At 35.8% G+C, this 15272-nt stretch overlaps 1 long non-coding RNA gene across 1 annotated transcript; it reads right to left on the reverse strand.

Annotated features, from left to right (window-relative positions):
• Positions 1-2808: 2808 nt before the first annotated feature.
• Positions 2809-8925, reverse strand: LOC123535254 (uncharacterized). Its single transcript, XR_008366334.1, has 6 exons — positions 8201-8925; positions 7913-7980; positions 7437-7497; positions 6973-7086; positions 3942-4048; positions 2809-2958 (listed from the first exon to the last, which is right to left on the reverse strand). It is a non-coding gene; the product is annotated as an uncharacterized LOC123535254 (long non-coding RNA).
• Positions 8926-15272: the final 6347 nt, after the last annotated feature.

Raw genomic sequence — 15272 nt, forward strand, 5'->3', positions numbered from 1 at the left:
TAGACTTACTGACCTAGTTTTTTGACCGCACGTGACCAAGTTTCAAAGCTGACCTAGATATCATCAAGGTGAACATTCTGACCAATTTTCATGAAGATCCATTGAAAAATATGCCCTCTAGGGAGGTTACAAGGTTTTTCTATTTTTAGACCTACTGATGTAGTTTGGAAGGCACGGAACCCAGTTTCGAACTTGACCTAGATATCAACAAGATAAACCTTCTGACCAACTTTCATAAAGATCCCAAGAAAAATGTGACCTCTAGAGCGGTCACAAGCAAAAGTTTACAGACGGACGGACACACGACAGACGCCGCGCGATCACAAAAGCTCACCTTGTCTCTTTGTAACTGGTGAGCTAAAAAGCTTCATACTCATGATACTGTGTAAAATTGATGTCAAGTAGAATTCATGTATACATTGTATTATATCTTACTCATTAAATCAAGTTTTAACACTGAAGTATGTTTTTTAGATTTCTTATTGTTGCATCTTTAAAAAGACAGATATTGTGCACTGCTAATTAAATGAGCCTCACCATGAGAAAACCAACATAGTGGCTTTGCGACCAGCATGGATCCAGACCAGCCTGCACATCTGTGCAGTCTTGTCAGGATCCATGCCGTTCGCTTTCAAAGCCTATTGTAATTAGAGAAACCGTTAATGAACACCATGGATCCTGACCAGACTGCACTAATGCGCAGGCTGGTCTGGATCCATGCTGGTCGCAAAGCCACTATGTTGGTTTTCTCATGGCATGGCTCAAATATACCTAAACTACTGATCACATTGACCAAAAGTAGTAAAAACTGCTTAAGTATATTTAATTTCTTTATCACATATTTAATAAACAATATATAGAAAAATCGTGTTTTAATATCTTAACACATCAATTAGGTTATACAAATGCAGTATATCACAAGGGCTAAACCTGAGTGATTTATTCCACATGGCGTACAACCAATATGGAGGATTAAGTTTTTTAAATTATGGTTCTACTATTCATTTTTATTTTATTCTGAAATATCTTTTACGTAAAATATTGGATTAAATCTGCAAGAACTATTTGTTGGCACATGTATGGCTCAAAATGGAAGGTTAACACGCTGTAAATGTAGAAGAAGATTTTTAAAGTTTTTCCTTTCGGTTGCCATGGCAACCAGAGTTCTGCTTGGAATAAAATTCTTTTAACAATTTTTGTAGAGCTTTACCCAAGGAACATTCCTGTGAAGTTTGGATGAAATTGGCCGAGCGGTTTATGAAGAGATGTCCTTTAAAGTAAAAGCTTATGGATGCCGGACAGTGAGTGATCAGAATAGCTCACCCTGAGCCTTTGGCTCTGGTGAGCTAAAAAGAAAAGTATTTTCAGTTAAAAATTACTGAAACCAGGCATCTTCTGGTAAGTTAAAAAGCCAAAGATAAGAGCAGCATGATGATATACACAATATAAATGTATAAAGTCAACATAAAGCTAACATGAACAAACAAGGAAATGCAAAATTGTGTGTGATCCCCTGGTGTATGACCAATGTTGTTTTATTATGGTTTCATTTATTTTTTTTTTTTTGTTGGATTTAACGTCGCACCGACACATGATAGGATATTGTGGTTTTAAGTTAAAGTGAAGGTGATATGTGGGTCAAAGTCATTTATGTATAGGTCAGTTTGAAGGTCTTGCCACAAGGAATGTTGAATGTGAGAATGAACTAAATCGGCTCATTATGTCCACTGTTGGCAATCTGGTTTGTATGGGCAGACAGTTCAATCGCTATATGCTCAAGTTCATAAAAGCTTTTACTTCCGTAGCAACACCAACTTCTTCTAAATATTGTTCTCCCCCACTAAATCTGGATGTCGTCAAAACAGCAACCCGTTATCACTAAGCAGCGTTGACGTAAACTTTTGCCCCTTTCCTTTTGTTGTTCATATGAAATGAATGTCAAATTTTTCAATGGAAAAGAATAGGGCAAATGTAAATATTAATTTTCAACATTTTTTTTCTCTAGAAATAGCAAAATACAATTATTTTTTCAGTTATGAGTCACATATGTAAATAACAGAATTTGAAAGAAAATGAAGCTTTTTCCCCTCTGCTTTTCTGAGGACTTGGGACCTCCAAATTTCCAGTCTGTCACTGTTCAGATTCACATACATTCACTTCTCATTAATATGAAGTAAAGTGCTAGTGTGAATCAATCAAAGACAAACTTTAAATCAGGTAGCATTAGAAATCCTTCATTATTTATGGGCAAAAATCACCCTTTTAAATTTTTGAATTCCAAAACATCCACTGTAAACCTTAAAAACAGCATAACCTACAGGTGCCATTGCTCGTCTGCAAGTGCTGGATTTTCTAGTATGAAAAGGGCCATAATTCTGACAAAATGAATGGGTCTTGGCATACATTTGTTTGTTTTGGGTTTAACGCCGTTTTTCAACAGTATTTCAGTCATGTAACTGGGGGCAGTTAACCTAACCAGTGTTCCTGGATTCTGTACCAGTACAAACCTGTTCTCTGCAAGTAACTGCATACTTCCCCACATGAATCAGAGGTGGAGGACTAATGATTTCAGACACAATGTCGTTTATCAAATAGTCACAGACAATGTACGCCCCACCCGAGGATCGAACTCGCGACCCCATGATCCGTAGACCGACGCTCTACCTACTGAGCTAACTTGGCTTACATGGTCCCCTAATATAGTCCCTTAATAATGATAAACAAGTGTGCAAAGTTTCAAAGCTGTAGCTCTTACAGTTTTTGAGAAAAGATGGACCTAAACAAAGAATTTAACCAAGAAACTGATTTTTTAAGTTATTTAACATTTTTCTCTTTCTACAGTATCACTTTGAATGAATGATTTCTCTCTGTGAACGCACAGAGACATTACCTTAAGTTACCACAGATCCACATCCTTACTGTATGTCTTGGACAGTTTGCAGCTGGACTTTTCTTCAACTGAAAGTAAACAAAAGAACATACTGTATAAGTGGTTAAGTTAGCGAGGTGGAAATATTAGCGAATTGACAAAATTTGCTAATAATTTCTCCAGCGTAAATATCAGCCAACCAATCACAAAAATGTCTCATAACACCCATAGTAAACAATATTTCGTCTTTGTATGTACTCTTTACAAGTTAAATCTACTTTTTGGGGCCTTAGATAGCCATAGATGTTTGGATACACTTCAGAAAGGGAACAAGTATTTGATTATATTTCCACTTTTTAACAGGTACAAAACTAGCAAAGCTAATTACTGTAAACCACATTCTAGATAATGGCTCCAGACAAGTGGAAGGAAGACGCTAAAACTATCCAGCCTTTGGATGGGGATATTTCATCATTACCACTTGATGCTGTTTTTCTGCTGAATCCAAATTACCATGCCCCCTTGCAGTCATATTTTTGACAGAGTAACCTGAACACTTTGTTGTAACTAACATGAAGATCATTAATTTTGTGTGTAATTATTTTAAAATCTGACCAACAATTTTTTACAAAAAGATTTTTATTAAATATTGCACTTATTACATGTAGAGAAAAGTGACCAATCCTCAAACAGCCTTCTCTTCATTTATGAAACTAAATATTTTGAACACTCTTGGTAGAGTGGCACAAAAGTTACCATTGTGTAAAATCATTTAAAAATCTGGCAGGTGGTTTCTGATAAAAAATATTTCAGTTTCCTCTACCTACCAATAGGGCAGTGTGACCATCCCCTCTGGTGACCATGGTTTTCTCTTTTATTCGATTGATGAATGATAGTTATCAACTGGACAGAGTGTAAAATTAGTATGCACATTCTATGCCCCAATCTTTCTTAAAAGCTGCAGGAGACAAATCTCGGGCTTTCAACCTAGGGTGCATTTGACACTGTTCTCACATTTTTAGCTTTATGTTGTAGACTGATAAATACATTCTCAAAATTGGAGACTACGCACCATCTCAAGTCATCTTCATTCTGACCAGTGTACAATCTGCTTTTTCTCCATTCTCTATATAATGTCAACCACTATTTCGCTCTTGAACTATCGTCGTCCTTATCACCCTGAAACATTTAAAACAGATTGTACATTATATACAAACTAAAAATTTAGTACCTGTAACAGTAACAAGTGAATGAAGTATTGCCTTGCAATACAAAGTCACCTACTGGAAGGCACCTAATTTCCTCTACTGCAGTATAGCATAATGAACTGATATCTGTCAATGATGTATAACCAATATTGTACTATATATACAGTATGTTATAAACAAAAGACTTGGATTAAAATTTGTATATATAAAACCCTATAGTTGTTTTCATACAGCATTTCTGGCTGATTATCAAAAAAGTAACGTTATTTATAGTAACAAAAAAAAATCCATATAAGTCCACACAAAACTCTTTACCAGGAAGAGATAGGTCAAAATACACCTAAACATTGGATGTAACATGCATGTTGTACCACAGAAAACTGGTCTCTATTTTTCCCTACGGCCTGCATAAGTAAGGCACAACAACAAAGGGAAATAATTCTAAAGAACAAGAGTGCCTCATGGTGGTGAACATTTGTGCAAAGTTATATCAAAATCCCTCCATGCATAAAGAAGAAATACTCTGAACAACAGTCATTCTTGAATTTGGCATTTGACCTCTAAGCCTGACCTTGACCTTAGATCTAGGGACCTGGTTCTTGTGCATAACAATCTGTCTCATGAAAATGAACATTTATGCAAAGTTACATCAAAATCCCTCCATGCATGAAAAAGAAGTGTTCCAGACAAAGTCATTCTTGTATCTGACCTTTGCATCTGTGTGTGACCTCGACCTTCAACCTAAGGACCAGGTTCTTGTGCATGACACTCCCTCTCATAGTGGAGATAAATTTGTGCCAAGTAATATTCAAATCCTGTTTTGCATGACAAAGTTAATACACCGGACATGAAAATGTCCCATTAACCTTTCATCTCCAAGTGTGTGACTTTGACCTTTAAGCTTGGGTTTTGGGTGTTGCACATGACACGTTGTTTCATCATGGGGAACATTTATGCCAAGTAATATTAAAATCCCTAGATGGATGTCAGAGTTCTGGACCGAACAGGAAAAAAAAACCACCACTGACCTTTGACCTTCAATTGTGGCCTTGATCTTTGAGCTAGGGGTCAGGATTTTGTGCATGACACTTCATCTCATCACGGGGAACATTTGTGCCGAGTAATACTGAAATCCCTTCATGGATGACAGAGTTATGGACCAGACACGAAATGGTGGAAGGACGGACGGACGTAGTGACGGATGGAAAAGCGCATTCCTATAGTCCCCAAAACTGGTTTTCAACCAGTAGGGGACTAACAAGAGCTGTCTGATGACAGTGCGCTTGACTATTCAAAGAATTGATTGAAGAATGGGGTCAAAATATTTCCACAGATATTCAGACAAAAGAAATAAATAGATTAGACAAACAATGTTCCTCTATTTCTTTGATTTCGATAAGTCTAAATGGCAATGTATGAACCAATTTCAAAGTCCAAAAAGGGCCATAATTCAGTCAAAATAGTTATGTACTCTTGCCTACAGATGGAAATCATAATGATAACAGGTGTTCAAAGTTTAAAAGCCATATGTCAAATAGTTTTGACAAAACGTGGACTTGTATGAAAACAGAACCAATTTCGAAGTCCAGAAAGGGCCATAATTCAGCCAAAATAGATGACAGAGTTATGTACTCTTTCCTACAGACAGAGACTATTATACTAAACAAGTGATAAAAGTTTCAAAGCCATATGTCAAACACTTTACAAAAAATATGAACTGGTACGGAAAACTTAACCAAGATTTCTAAGTCAAAAGGGGCCATAATTCAGCCAAAATCCTTGATGGAGTTATGTACTCTTGCCTATAACTGGATATGGTGATATGGTGATGGTAAACAGGTGCTGAAAGTTTCAAAGCTTTATCTCAAAAGACTGTCAAAATATGAACTGGTACGAAATATTTACCCAGATATTCAAGTCAAAAAGGGCCATAATTCAGCCAAAATCCTTGATGGAGTTATGTACTCTTGCCTATAACTGGATATGGTGATGGTAAACAGGTGTTGAAAGTTTCAAAGCTTTATCTCAAAAGACTTTGTCAAAATATGAACTGGTACGAAATATTAACCCAGATTTCTAAGTCAAAACGGGCCATAATTCAGCCAAAATCCTTGATGGAGTTATGTGCTCTTGCCTATAACTGGACATGGTGATGGTAAACAAGTTTTGAAAGTTTCAAAGCTTTATCTCAAAAGACTTTGTCAAAATATGAACTGGTACGAAAAAATGAACAAAGATTTCTAAGTCCAAAGGGGCCATAATTCAGCCAAAATCCTTGATGGAGTTATGTACTCTTGCCTGTAACTGGCCATGGTGATAGTAAACAAGTGTTGAAAGTTTCAAAGCTTTATCTTAAAAGACTTTGTCAAAATATGAACTGGTACGAAAAACTTAACCATGATTTCTAAGTCAAAAGGGGCCATAATTCAGCCAAAATCCTTGTAGTTATGTACTCTTGCCTATAACTGGCCACAGTGATGGTAAATAAGTGTTGAAAGTTTCAAAGCTTTATCTCAAAACACTTTGTCAAAATGTGGACTGGTACGAAAAACTTAACCAAGGTGTGACGCCGACACCGTGGCGAGTAGGATAGCTCTACTTATTCTTCGAATAGTCGAGCTAATAAATGTATAAAATGTCTTTGAACAAAATCACTAGTATTGATCAATCATAGTAACTCGGAATTCAGCACACAGAAAACAAATCAAAGTGACATTAAATGAAACACGATAATGCTTAATATGTTAAAAAGTCCAGCTACAGAAAGTTCCATTATATATTTTTATTTTTTATTTTTTTGGACATGTTGAGACTGAAGGAACAGTATGAGAAATTTGAACTAGGTTTACCACAGTGACCAGAGGTCAAATCTGCTGAAACAGATTGTACACATACCTCAACTTCATCCTTCGCAACCTCTAGTAATTGCTCCTTCTGGGATTGGTGACAAGTGCCCCAGGTTCTTTTGAGCCAGAATAGTCCAATGTCATGTATGCTTGAACTTCACTTCTAATAATGACCATAAAATAAAACAAGCACCATCAGACTTTGTCTGTGAAATAAATATTATAGTCAACAAATGTACATCAAAATGGTTAAATGCAATCTCTACGACATTAATAAGTACTCAAATACTAACCATCAGCTTGCCAATTTGAAGCTTTCTGTGTAAATTGGTAACATATACAAATCAAAATATACACAAAATGGTTCAAAATATACACAAAATGGTATCTATACATTCTTTTCATACTTAAAAACGTATGTTAAAACATTAAAATGTACATATTCATATTTTAAAATGTGTGGTAAAACATTAAAATATACATAATACAAACTAGTACAAACCATCAACTTACCGTCGTTTATATGACTGAAATTGTTGAAAACACCCGAACACACACATACATCAAGCTGAGGCTTTGTGTAAAAAGACAAAATAAAAAATTGCAACAGCATACATAAAACTAAAATAAAAAACAAAAATGGTATTCATACATTCAATTCATATTATAAAACACGTTTCGTTTTCGTTTTGGTTTTAACGCCGTTTTTCAACAGTATTTCAGTCATGTAATGGCAGGCAGTCAACCTAACCAGTGTTCCTGGATTCTGTACCAGTACAAACCTGTTCTCCGCAAGTAAGTGCCAACTTCCCCACATGAATTATCAGAGGTGGAGGACTAATGATTTCAGACACAATGTCGTTTACCAAATAGTCACGGAGAACATAAGCCCCGCCCGAGGATCGAACTCGCGACCCTGCGATATGTAGACCAACGCTCTTACCTACTGAGCTAAGCGGGCGGGCGTTAAAACAACAAAATATACATACCTGTAAAACAGTAGTACAAACCATCACCTTGCCTGTCTGAAGCCTATCTAAGCCATTTAGTTCGATACCTAGCTGAAAGAGAAAGGTATCTAAGAATTCTTCTGTCAGTGCAGAGTTCCCTATCCAAAAACAAAAACATACCCTTAAACCTGAATTATACAGACCTAAACCACAGCAAACCAAAAAAACGCACGTCCTGCCCTCGTTCACACAATAATTAAAATATATATATAGTATTTATACATCTATGTATATTTATAAAAAAAAAACACATCAAAATATACCTACTAGTAAGACAGCAAGTACACAAATACCGATCATCTGCATGCCCATTTCATGCTTTCTATGTAAAAAAAAAGACAAAAAAATATATATATATATTATATGACAGCATACATAAAACAAAAATAAAAAACACCAAAAAAATGCTATCTTTACATTCTTTTCATATTATAAAACGCATGTTAAAATACTACATTATACATATCTATAAAAAAAGAAGACACACACAAACCATCAGCTTGCTAATGTAAACATAATCTGGAAGGTAAATCCCTCAGAAGCACCAAGCTTTCTGTGTAAAAAGATAAAATTAAAGACTATTGCAGCATACATAAAACAAACATAAAAACACAAAAATGGAATACTGATGTATTCATATTTTAAAACAGGTATTTAAACATTTAATACATAAAAGCGAAAACACACATACCAACCATCAGCTTTCCGAACTTAAAGCTTTCTGTGTAAAAAGTAAGTGTCTATTACCATTAGGGCAGTGTTAGCTGTGGCATCCAACACCTGTGTTATTAATCTGTTGCAGTTAACATGCAACCTAAAAAACAGTAACACAAAAACATGGTAAAATTTACAAAAATGTGTAATTATATCATAATTAAAACACAGACTAATCTGATTCACAGCTTCATTTGTCTGAAAATAAATCATCGGATGCCCCACCACTGAACAAAAACAATCAGCTCTCCCAATTGCAGATCCCTATAAAAAGAGAAAATAAATAGCTACATGACTTCAAATGCCTTTCCACAGGAGAGGCATTATCCGCCTGCATACTTACATAACCTTATACTTGAGAGATCTTCCTTATCTACATAATTTAGTTCCCTATCTAGCTGAAAGAGAAAATGGCACCTAAGAATGGCTCTGCAATTGCAGAGTTCCCTATCCAAAGGACCTCGGACGAAGGGTGATCACAAAAGCTCATCTTGTCAATATGTCGTCACCTCAACGCAACAAAGTTGTATCTTATTATAAATTTATAATAAGATAAGACCGTTGCGTTGAGGTGACGATGTGACAGGTGAGCTAATACTTATCCTAGGTTTCACATTTTGGGGGAACAGCAAGAAAGAGGAATATTGAAATAACCAATAAAAAAACACCTACAACCGGAATTATAGAAATTAAGATGTACATAAATTACACTGTTAAAAGTTAAAACTGCAATGTTTTATATATTATAATACCAGTTTTTATTAAATTGTCAGAGGATAAATGGTATATAAAAAATGTGTCTATTACCTTAATAAAATTGTCAGAGGATAAATGGTATATAAAAAATGTGTCTATTACCTTTAGAGCAGTGTCAGATGTGGCATCCAACACCTGTGTTATTAATCTGTTGCAGTTAACATGCAACCTAAAAAACAGTAACACAAAAACATGGTAAAATTTACAAAAATGTGTAATTATATCATAATTAAAACACAGACTAATCTGATTCACAGCTTCATTTGTCTGAAAATAAATCATCGGATGCCCCACCTCTGAACAAAAACAATCAGCTCTCCCAATTGCAAATCCCTCTAAAAAGAGAAAATAAAATGCTATATGACACAAACATAAAAATATTGGCATAAAAACATTATCTCTGTAATTCCGGTTGCAACAGACATAACTCAATTTTCATTCATAAAAAGAATTAAACACCCAGTAGCTTAAGAGATTTAGCTTGAACAATTTTCACTGTCCGCCAAAATGTGAGCCTGTCCAAAGTAATGTCCTCATCCTCTTTCACAACTTGCAATTACTTACTGTTCTTGACACCGCCCATTTGATTCTAAAGACCAGTTATATTATTTTTTAGCAGGCTTCAAATGCCTTTCCACAGGAGAGGCATTATCCGCCTGCATACTTACATAACCTTATACTTGAGAGATCTTCCCTATCTACATAATTTAGTTCCCTATCTAGCTGAAAGAGAAAAGGGCACCTAAGAATGGCTCTGCAATTGCAGAGTTCCCTATCCAAAGGACCTCGGACGAAGGGTGATCACAAAAGCTCATCTTGTCAATATGTCGTCACCTCAACGCAACAAAGTTGTATCTTATTATAAATTTATAATAAGATAAGACCGTTGCGTTGAGGTGACGATGTGACAGGTGAGCTAATACTTATCCTAGGTTTCCCATTTTGGAGGAACACCAAGAAAGAGGAATATTGAAATAACCAATAAAAAAACACCTTCTACAACCTGAATTATAGATATTAAGATGTACATAAATTATACTGTTAAAAGTTAAAACTGCAATGTTTTATATATTATAATACCAGTTTTTATTAAATTGTCAGAGGATAAATGGTATATAAAAAATGTGTCTGTTACCTTTAGAGCAGTGTCAGATGTGGTATCCAACACCTGTGTTAGTAGTCTGTTGCAGTTAACATGCAACCTAAAAAACAGTAACACAAAAACATGGTAAAATTTACAAAAATGTGTAATTATATCATAATTAAAACACAGACTAATCTGATTCACAGCTTCATTTATCTGAAAATAAATCATATGCCCCACCTCTGAACAAAAACAACCAGCTAGCTCTCCCAATTGCAGATCCCTCTAAAAAGAGAAAATAAAAAGCTATATGACACAAACATAAAAATATTGGCATAAAAACATTATCTCTGTAATTCCGGTTGCAAATGACATAACTCAATTTTCATTCACAAAAAGAATTAAACACCCAGTAGCTCAAGAGATTTAGCTTAAACAATTTTCACTGTCCGCCAAAATGTGAGCCTGTCCAATGTAATATCCTAATCCTTTTTCACAACTTGCAATTACTTACTGCTCTTGACACCACCCATTTGATTCTAAAGACCAGTTATATTATTTTTTAGCAGGCTTCAAATGCCTTTCCACAGGAGAGGCATTATCCGCCTGCATACTTACATAACCTTAATACTTTGAGAGATCTTCCCTATCTACACAATTTAGTTCCCTATCTAGCTGAAAGAGAAATGGGCACCTAAGAGTGGCTCTGCAATTGCAGAGTTCCCTATCCGAAGGACCTCGGACGAAGGGTGATCACAAAAGCTCATCTTGTCAATATGTCGTCACCTCAACGCAACAAAGTTGTATCTTATTATAAATTTACAATAAGATATGACCGTTGCGTTGAGGTGACGATGTGACAGGTGAGCTAATACTTATCCTAAGTTTCACATTTTGGGGGAACACCAAGAAAGAGGAATATTGAAATAACCAATAAAAAACACCTACAACCGAAATTATAGATATTAAGATGTACATAAATTATACTGTTAAAAGTTAAAACTGCAATGTTTTATATATTATAATACCAGTTTTTATTAAATTGTCAAAGGATAAATGGTATATAAAAATGTGTATATTACTTTTAGAGCAGTGTCAGCTGTGGCATCCAACACCTGTGTTAGTAGTCTGTTTGCAATCAACATGCAACCTTAAAAGCAGTAACACAAAAACATGGTAAAATTTACAAACATGTCTAATTATATCATACTTAAAACACAAACTATATTTGTTTGCTGAATTCACAGCAGCTGATTCACAACTTCCTTTGTCTGAAAAGAAATCATCTGAATGTCCCACCTCTGAGCAAAAGCAAACCATCTCTAAACAAATTACCTACAAAAATACCTTCCAAAAATCCACCATAGCAATGGAAAAAACCGCGCGTCCCGCCCTCGTTCCCACAATGCCACCTACGCACGCAATTAAATCATAACGTATATAAAAATGGTATTTATTCATTTTATTCATGTTTTAAAACATGTCATAACATTAAAATATGTACAAAACTTAAAACAAACTATCAGCTCTCCCAACTGCAGATCACTCTGAAAATAGAAAAAAAATCTATACACAAACATAAAAATATTGCAATAAAAACATTATCTCTGTAATTCCGGTTGCAAAAGACAACTCAATTTTCATTCAGAAAAAGACTAACACTCAGTAGCTTAGGAGATTTAGCTGAAACAATTTTCACTGTCCCTCAAAATGTGAGCCTGGCCGATGTAATGTCCTGATCCTCTTTCACAAGTTGCAATTACTTACTGTTCTTGATACCACCCATTTGATTCTAAAGACCAGTTATATTATTTTTTTAGCAGACTTCGAATGGTTTTCCATAGGAGAGGCATCATCCAGCTGCATACTTAAGACTTCAAAAATTCTTTCCATAGAGTTACAGGCTACCAATGCCTTTCCATAGGAGATGCATTATCCGGCTGCAGAGTTACAGGCTACCAATGCCTTTCCAAAGGAGACGCATTATCCGCCTGCATACTTACATAACCTTATACTTGAGAGATCTTCCCTATCTACACAATTTAGTTCCCTATCTAGCTGAAAGAGAAAAGGGCACCTAAGAATGGCTCTGCAATTGCAGAGTTCCCTATCCAAAGGACCTCGGACGAAGGGTGATCACAAAAGCTCATCTTGTCAATATGTCGTCACCTCAACGCAACAAAGTTGTATCTTATTATAAATTTATAATAAGATATGACCGTTGCGTTGAGGTGACGATGTGACAGGTGAGCTAAAACTTATCCTAGGTTTCACATCTTGGGGGAACAGCACGAAAGAGGAATATTGAAATAACCAATAAAAAAACACCTTCTACAACCGGAATTATAGGTATTAAGATGTACATAAATTATACTGTTAAAAGTTAAAACTGCCATGTTTTATATATTATAATACCAGTTTTTATTAAATTGTCAGAGGATAAATGGTATATAAAAAATGCGTCTATAACCTTTAGAGCAGTGTCAGCTGTGGCATCCAACACTGCGTTAGTAGTCTGTTGCAGTCAACATGCAACCTAAAAAGAAAGAAGCAAACCATCTCCAAACAAAAACCAACTGCCTCCAAACAAAAAACCTACAAAAATAAACACCTTCCAAAATTCCACCACAGCAATGGAAACAAGAGCTGTCTCCGTAGGATGACACATGCCCCCGATGGCACTTTGAATGAATAGTTATGGCCAATGTTAGAGTTTAGGACCTTTGACCTACGGACCTGGGTCTCGCGCGCGACACGTCGTCTTACTGTGGTACACATCCATGCCCAATATTTTTAAAATCCAAGCATGAATGACAAAGATATGGACTGGACACGCCCATCAATGCACTATGTTGAAATATGACCTTTAACGTCTAAGTGTGACCTTGACCTTTGAGCTACGGACCTGGGTCTTGCGCACGACACGTCGTCTTACTGTGGTACACATTTATGCCAAGTTATTTGAAAATCCATCCATGGATGACAAAGATATGGACCGGACACGAATGCACTATCATGAAAAATGACCTTTAACGTCCAAGTGTGACCTTGACCTTTGAGCTACGGACCTGGGTCTTGCACGCGACACGTCGTCTTACTGTGGTACACATTCATGCCAAGTTATTTGAAAATCCATCCATGGATGACAAAGATATGGACCGGACACGCCCAACTATCATGAAAAATGACCTTTAACGTCTAAGTGTGACCTTGACCTTTGAGCTACGGACCTGGGTCTTTCGCGCGACACGTCGTCTTACTGTGGTACACATTCATGCAAAGTTATTTGAAAATCCATCCATCGATGACAAAGATATGGACCGGACACGAAAATTGCGGACAGACTGACAGACCGACAGACTGACAGACGGTTCAAAAACTATATGCCTCCCTTCGGGGGCATAAAAACCCGCGCGTCCTGCCCTCATTCCCACAATGCCACCTACGCACGCAATTAAATCATAACGTATATAAAAAATGGTATTTATTCAGATTTTAAAACATGTCAACATTAAAATATGTACAAAACAGAAAACAAACTATCAGCTCTCCCAATTGCAGATCCCTCTGAAAATAGAAAAAAAAATCTATACAACACAAACATAAAAATATTGAAATAAAAACATTATCTCTGTAATTCCGGTTGCAAGACAACTCGGTTTTCATTCAGAAAAAGAATTTAACACTCAGTAGCTAAGAGATTTAGCTTAAACAATTTTAATGGTATGTAAAAAATGTGTCTATTACCTTTACAGCAGTGTCAGCTGTGGCATCCAACACCTGTGTTAGTAGTCTGTTGCAGTCAACATGCAACCTAAAAAGCAGTAACACAAAAACATAGTAAAATTTAGAAACATGTCTAATTATATCATACTTAAAACACAAACTAATCTATTTGTTTGCTGAATTCACAGGTTTCTTTGTCTTAAAAGAAATCATCCAAATGTCCCACCTCTGAACAAAAGCAATTAAACCATCTCCAAACAAAAAACCAACTGCCTCCAAACAAAAAACCTATAAAAATAAACACCTTCCGAAAATCAAACACAGCAATAGAAAAAACGCGCGTCCCGCCCTCGTTCCCACAATGCCGCCTACGCACGCAATTAAATCATAACGTATATAAAAAATGGTATTTATTCATTTTATTCAGATTTTAAAACATGTCATAACATTAAAATATGTACAAAACTGAAAACAAACTATCAGCTCTCCCAACTGCAGATCACTCTGAAAATAGAAGAAAAAAATCTATACGACACAAACATAAAAATATTGCAATAAAAAAATAATCTCTGTAATTCCGGTTGCAAAAGACAACTCAGTTTTCATTCAGAAAAAGAATTTAACACCCAGTAGCATAAGAGATTTAGCTTAAACAATTTTCACTGTCCCTCAAAATGTGAGCCTGGCCAATGTAATGCCCTGATCCTCTTTCACAACTTGCAATTACTTACTGTTCTTGATTCCACCCATTTGATTCTAAAGACCAGTTATATTATTTTTTAGCAGACTTCAAATGCTTTCCATAGGAGTGGCATTATCCGGCTGTATACTTAAGGCTTCAAATGCCTTTCAATATGAGAGGCATTATCCGGCTACACAGTTACAGGCTTCAAAAGCCTTTCCATAGGAGATGCATTATCCGGCTGCATAGTTACAGGCTTGCTTCAAATGCCTTTCCAAAGGAGACGCATTATCCGGCTGCATACTTACATAACCTTATACTTGAGAGATCTTCCCTATCTACAAAATTTAGTTCCCTATCTAGCTGAAAGAGAAATG

The sequence above is a fragment of the Mercenaria mercenaria genome, chromosome 12, assembly GCF_021730395.1.
Source record: "Mercenaria mercenaria strain notata chromosome 12, MADL_Memer_1, whole genome shotgun sequence".
In the NCBI taxonomy this organism is placed as follows: Eukaryota; Metazoa; Mollusca; class Bivalvia; order Venerida; family Veneridae; genus Mercenaria; species Mercenaria mercenaria.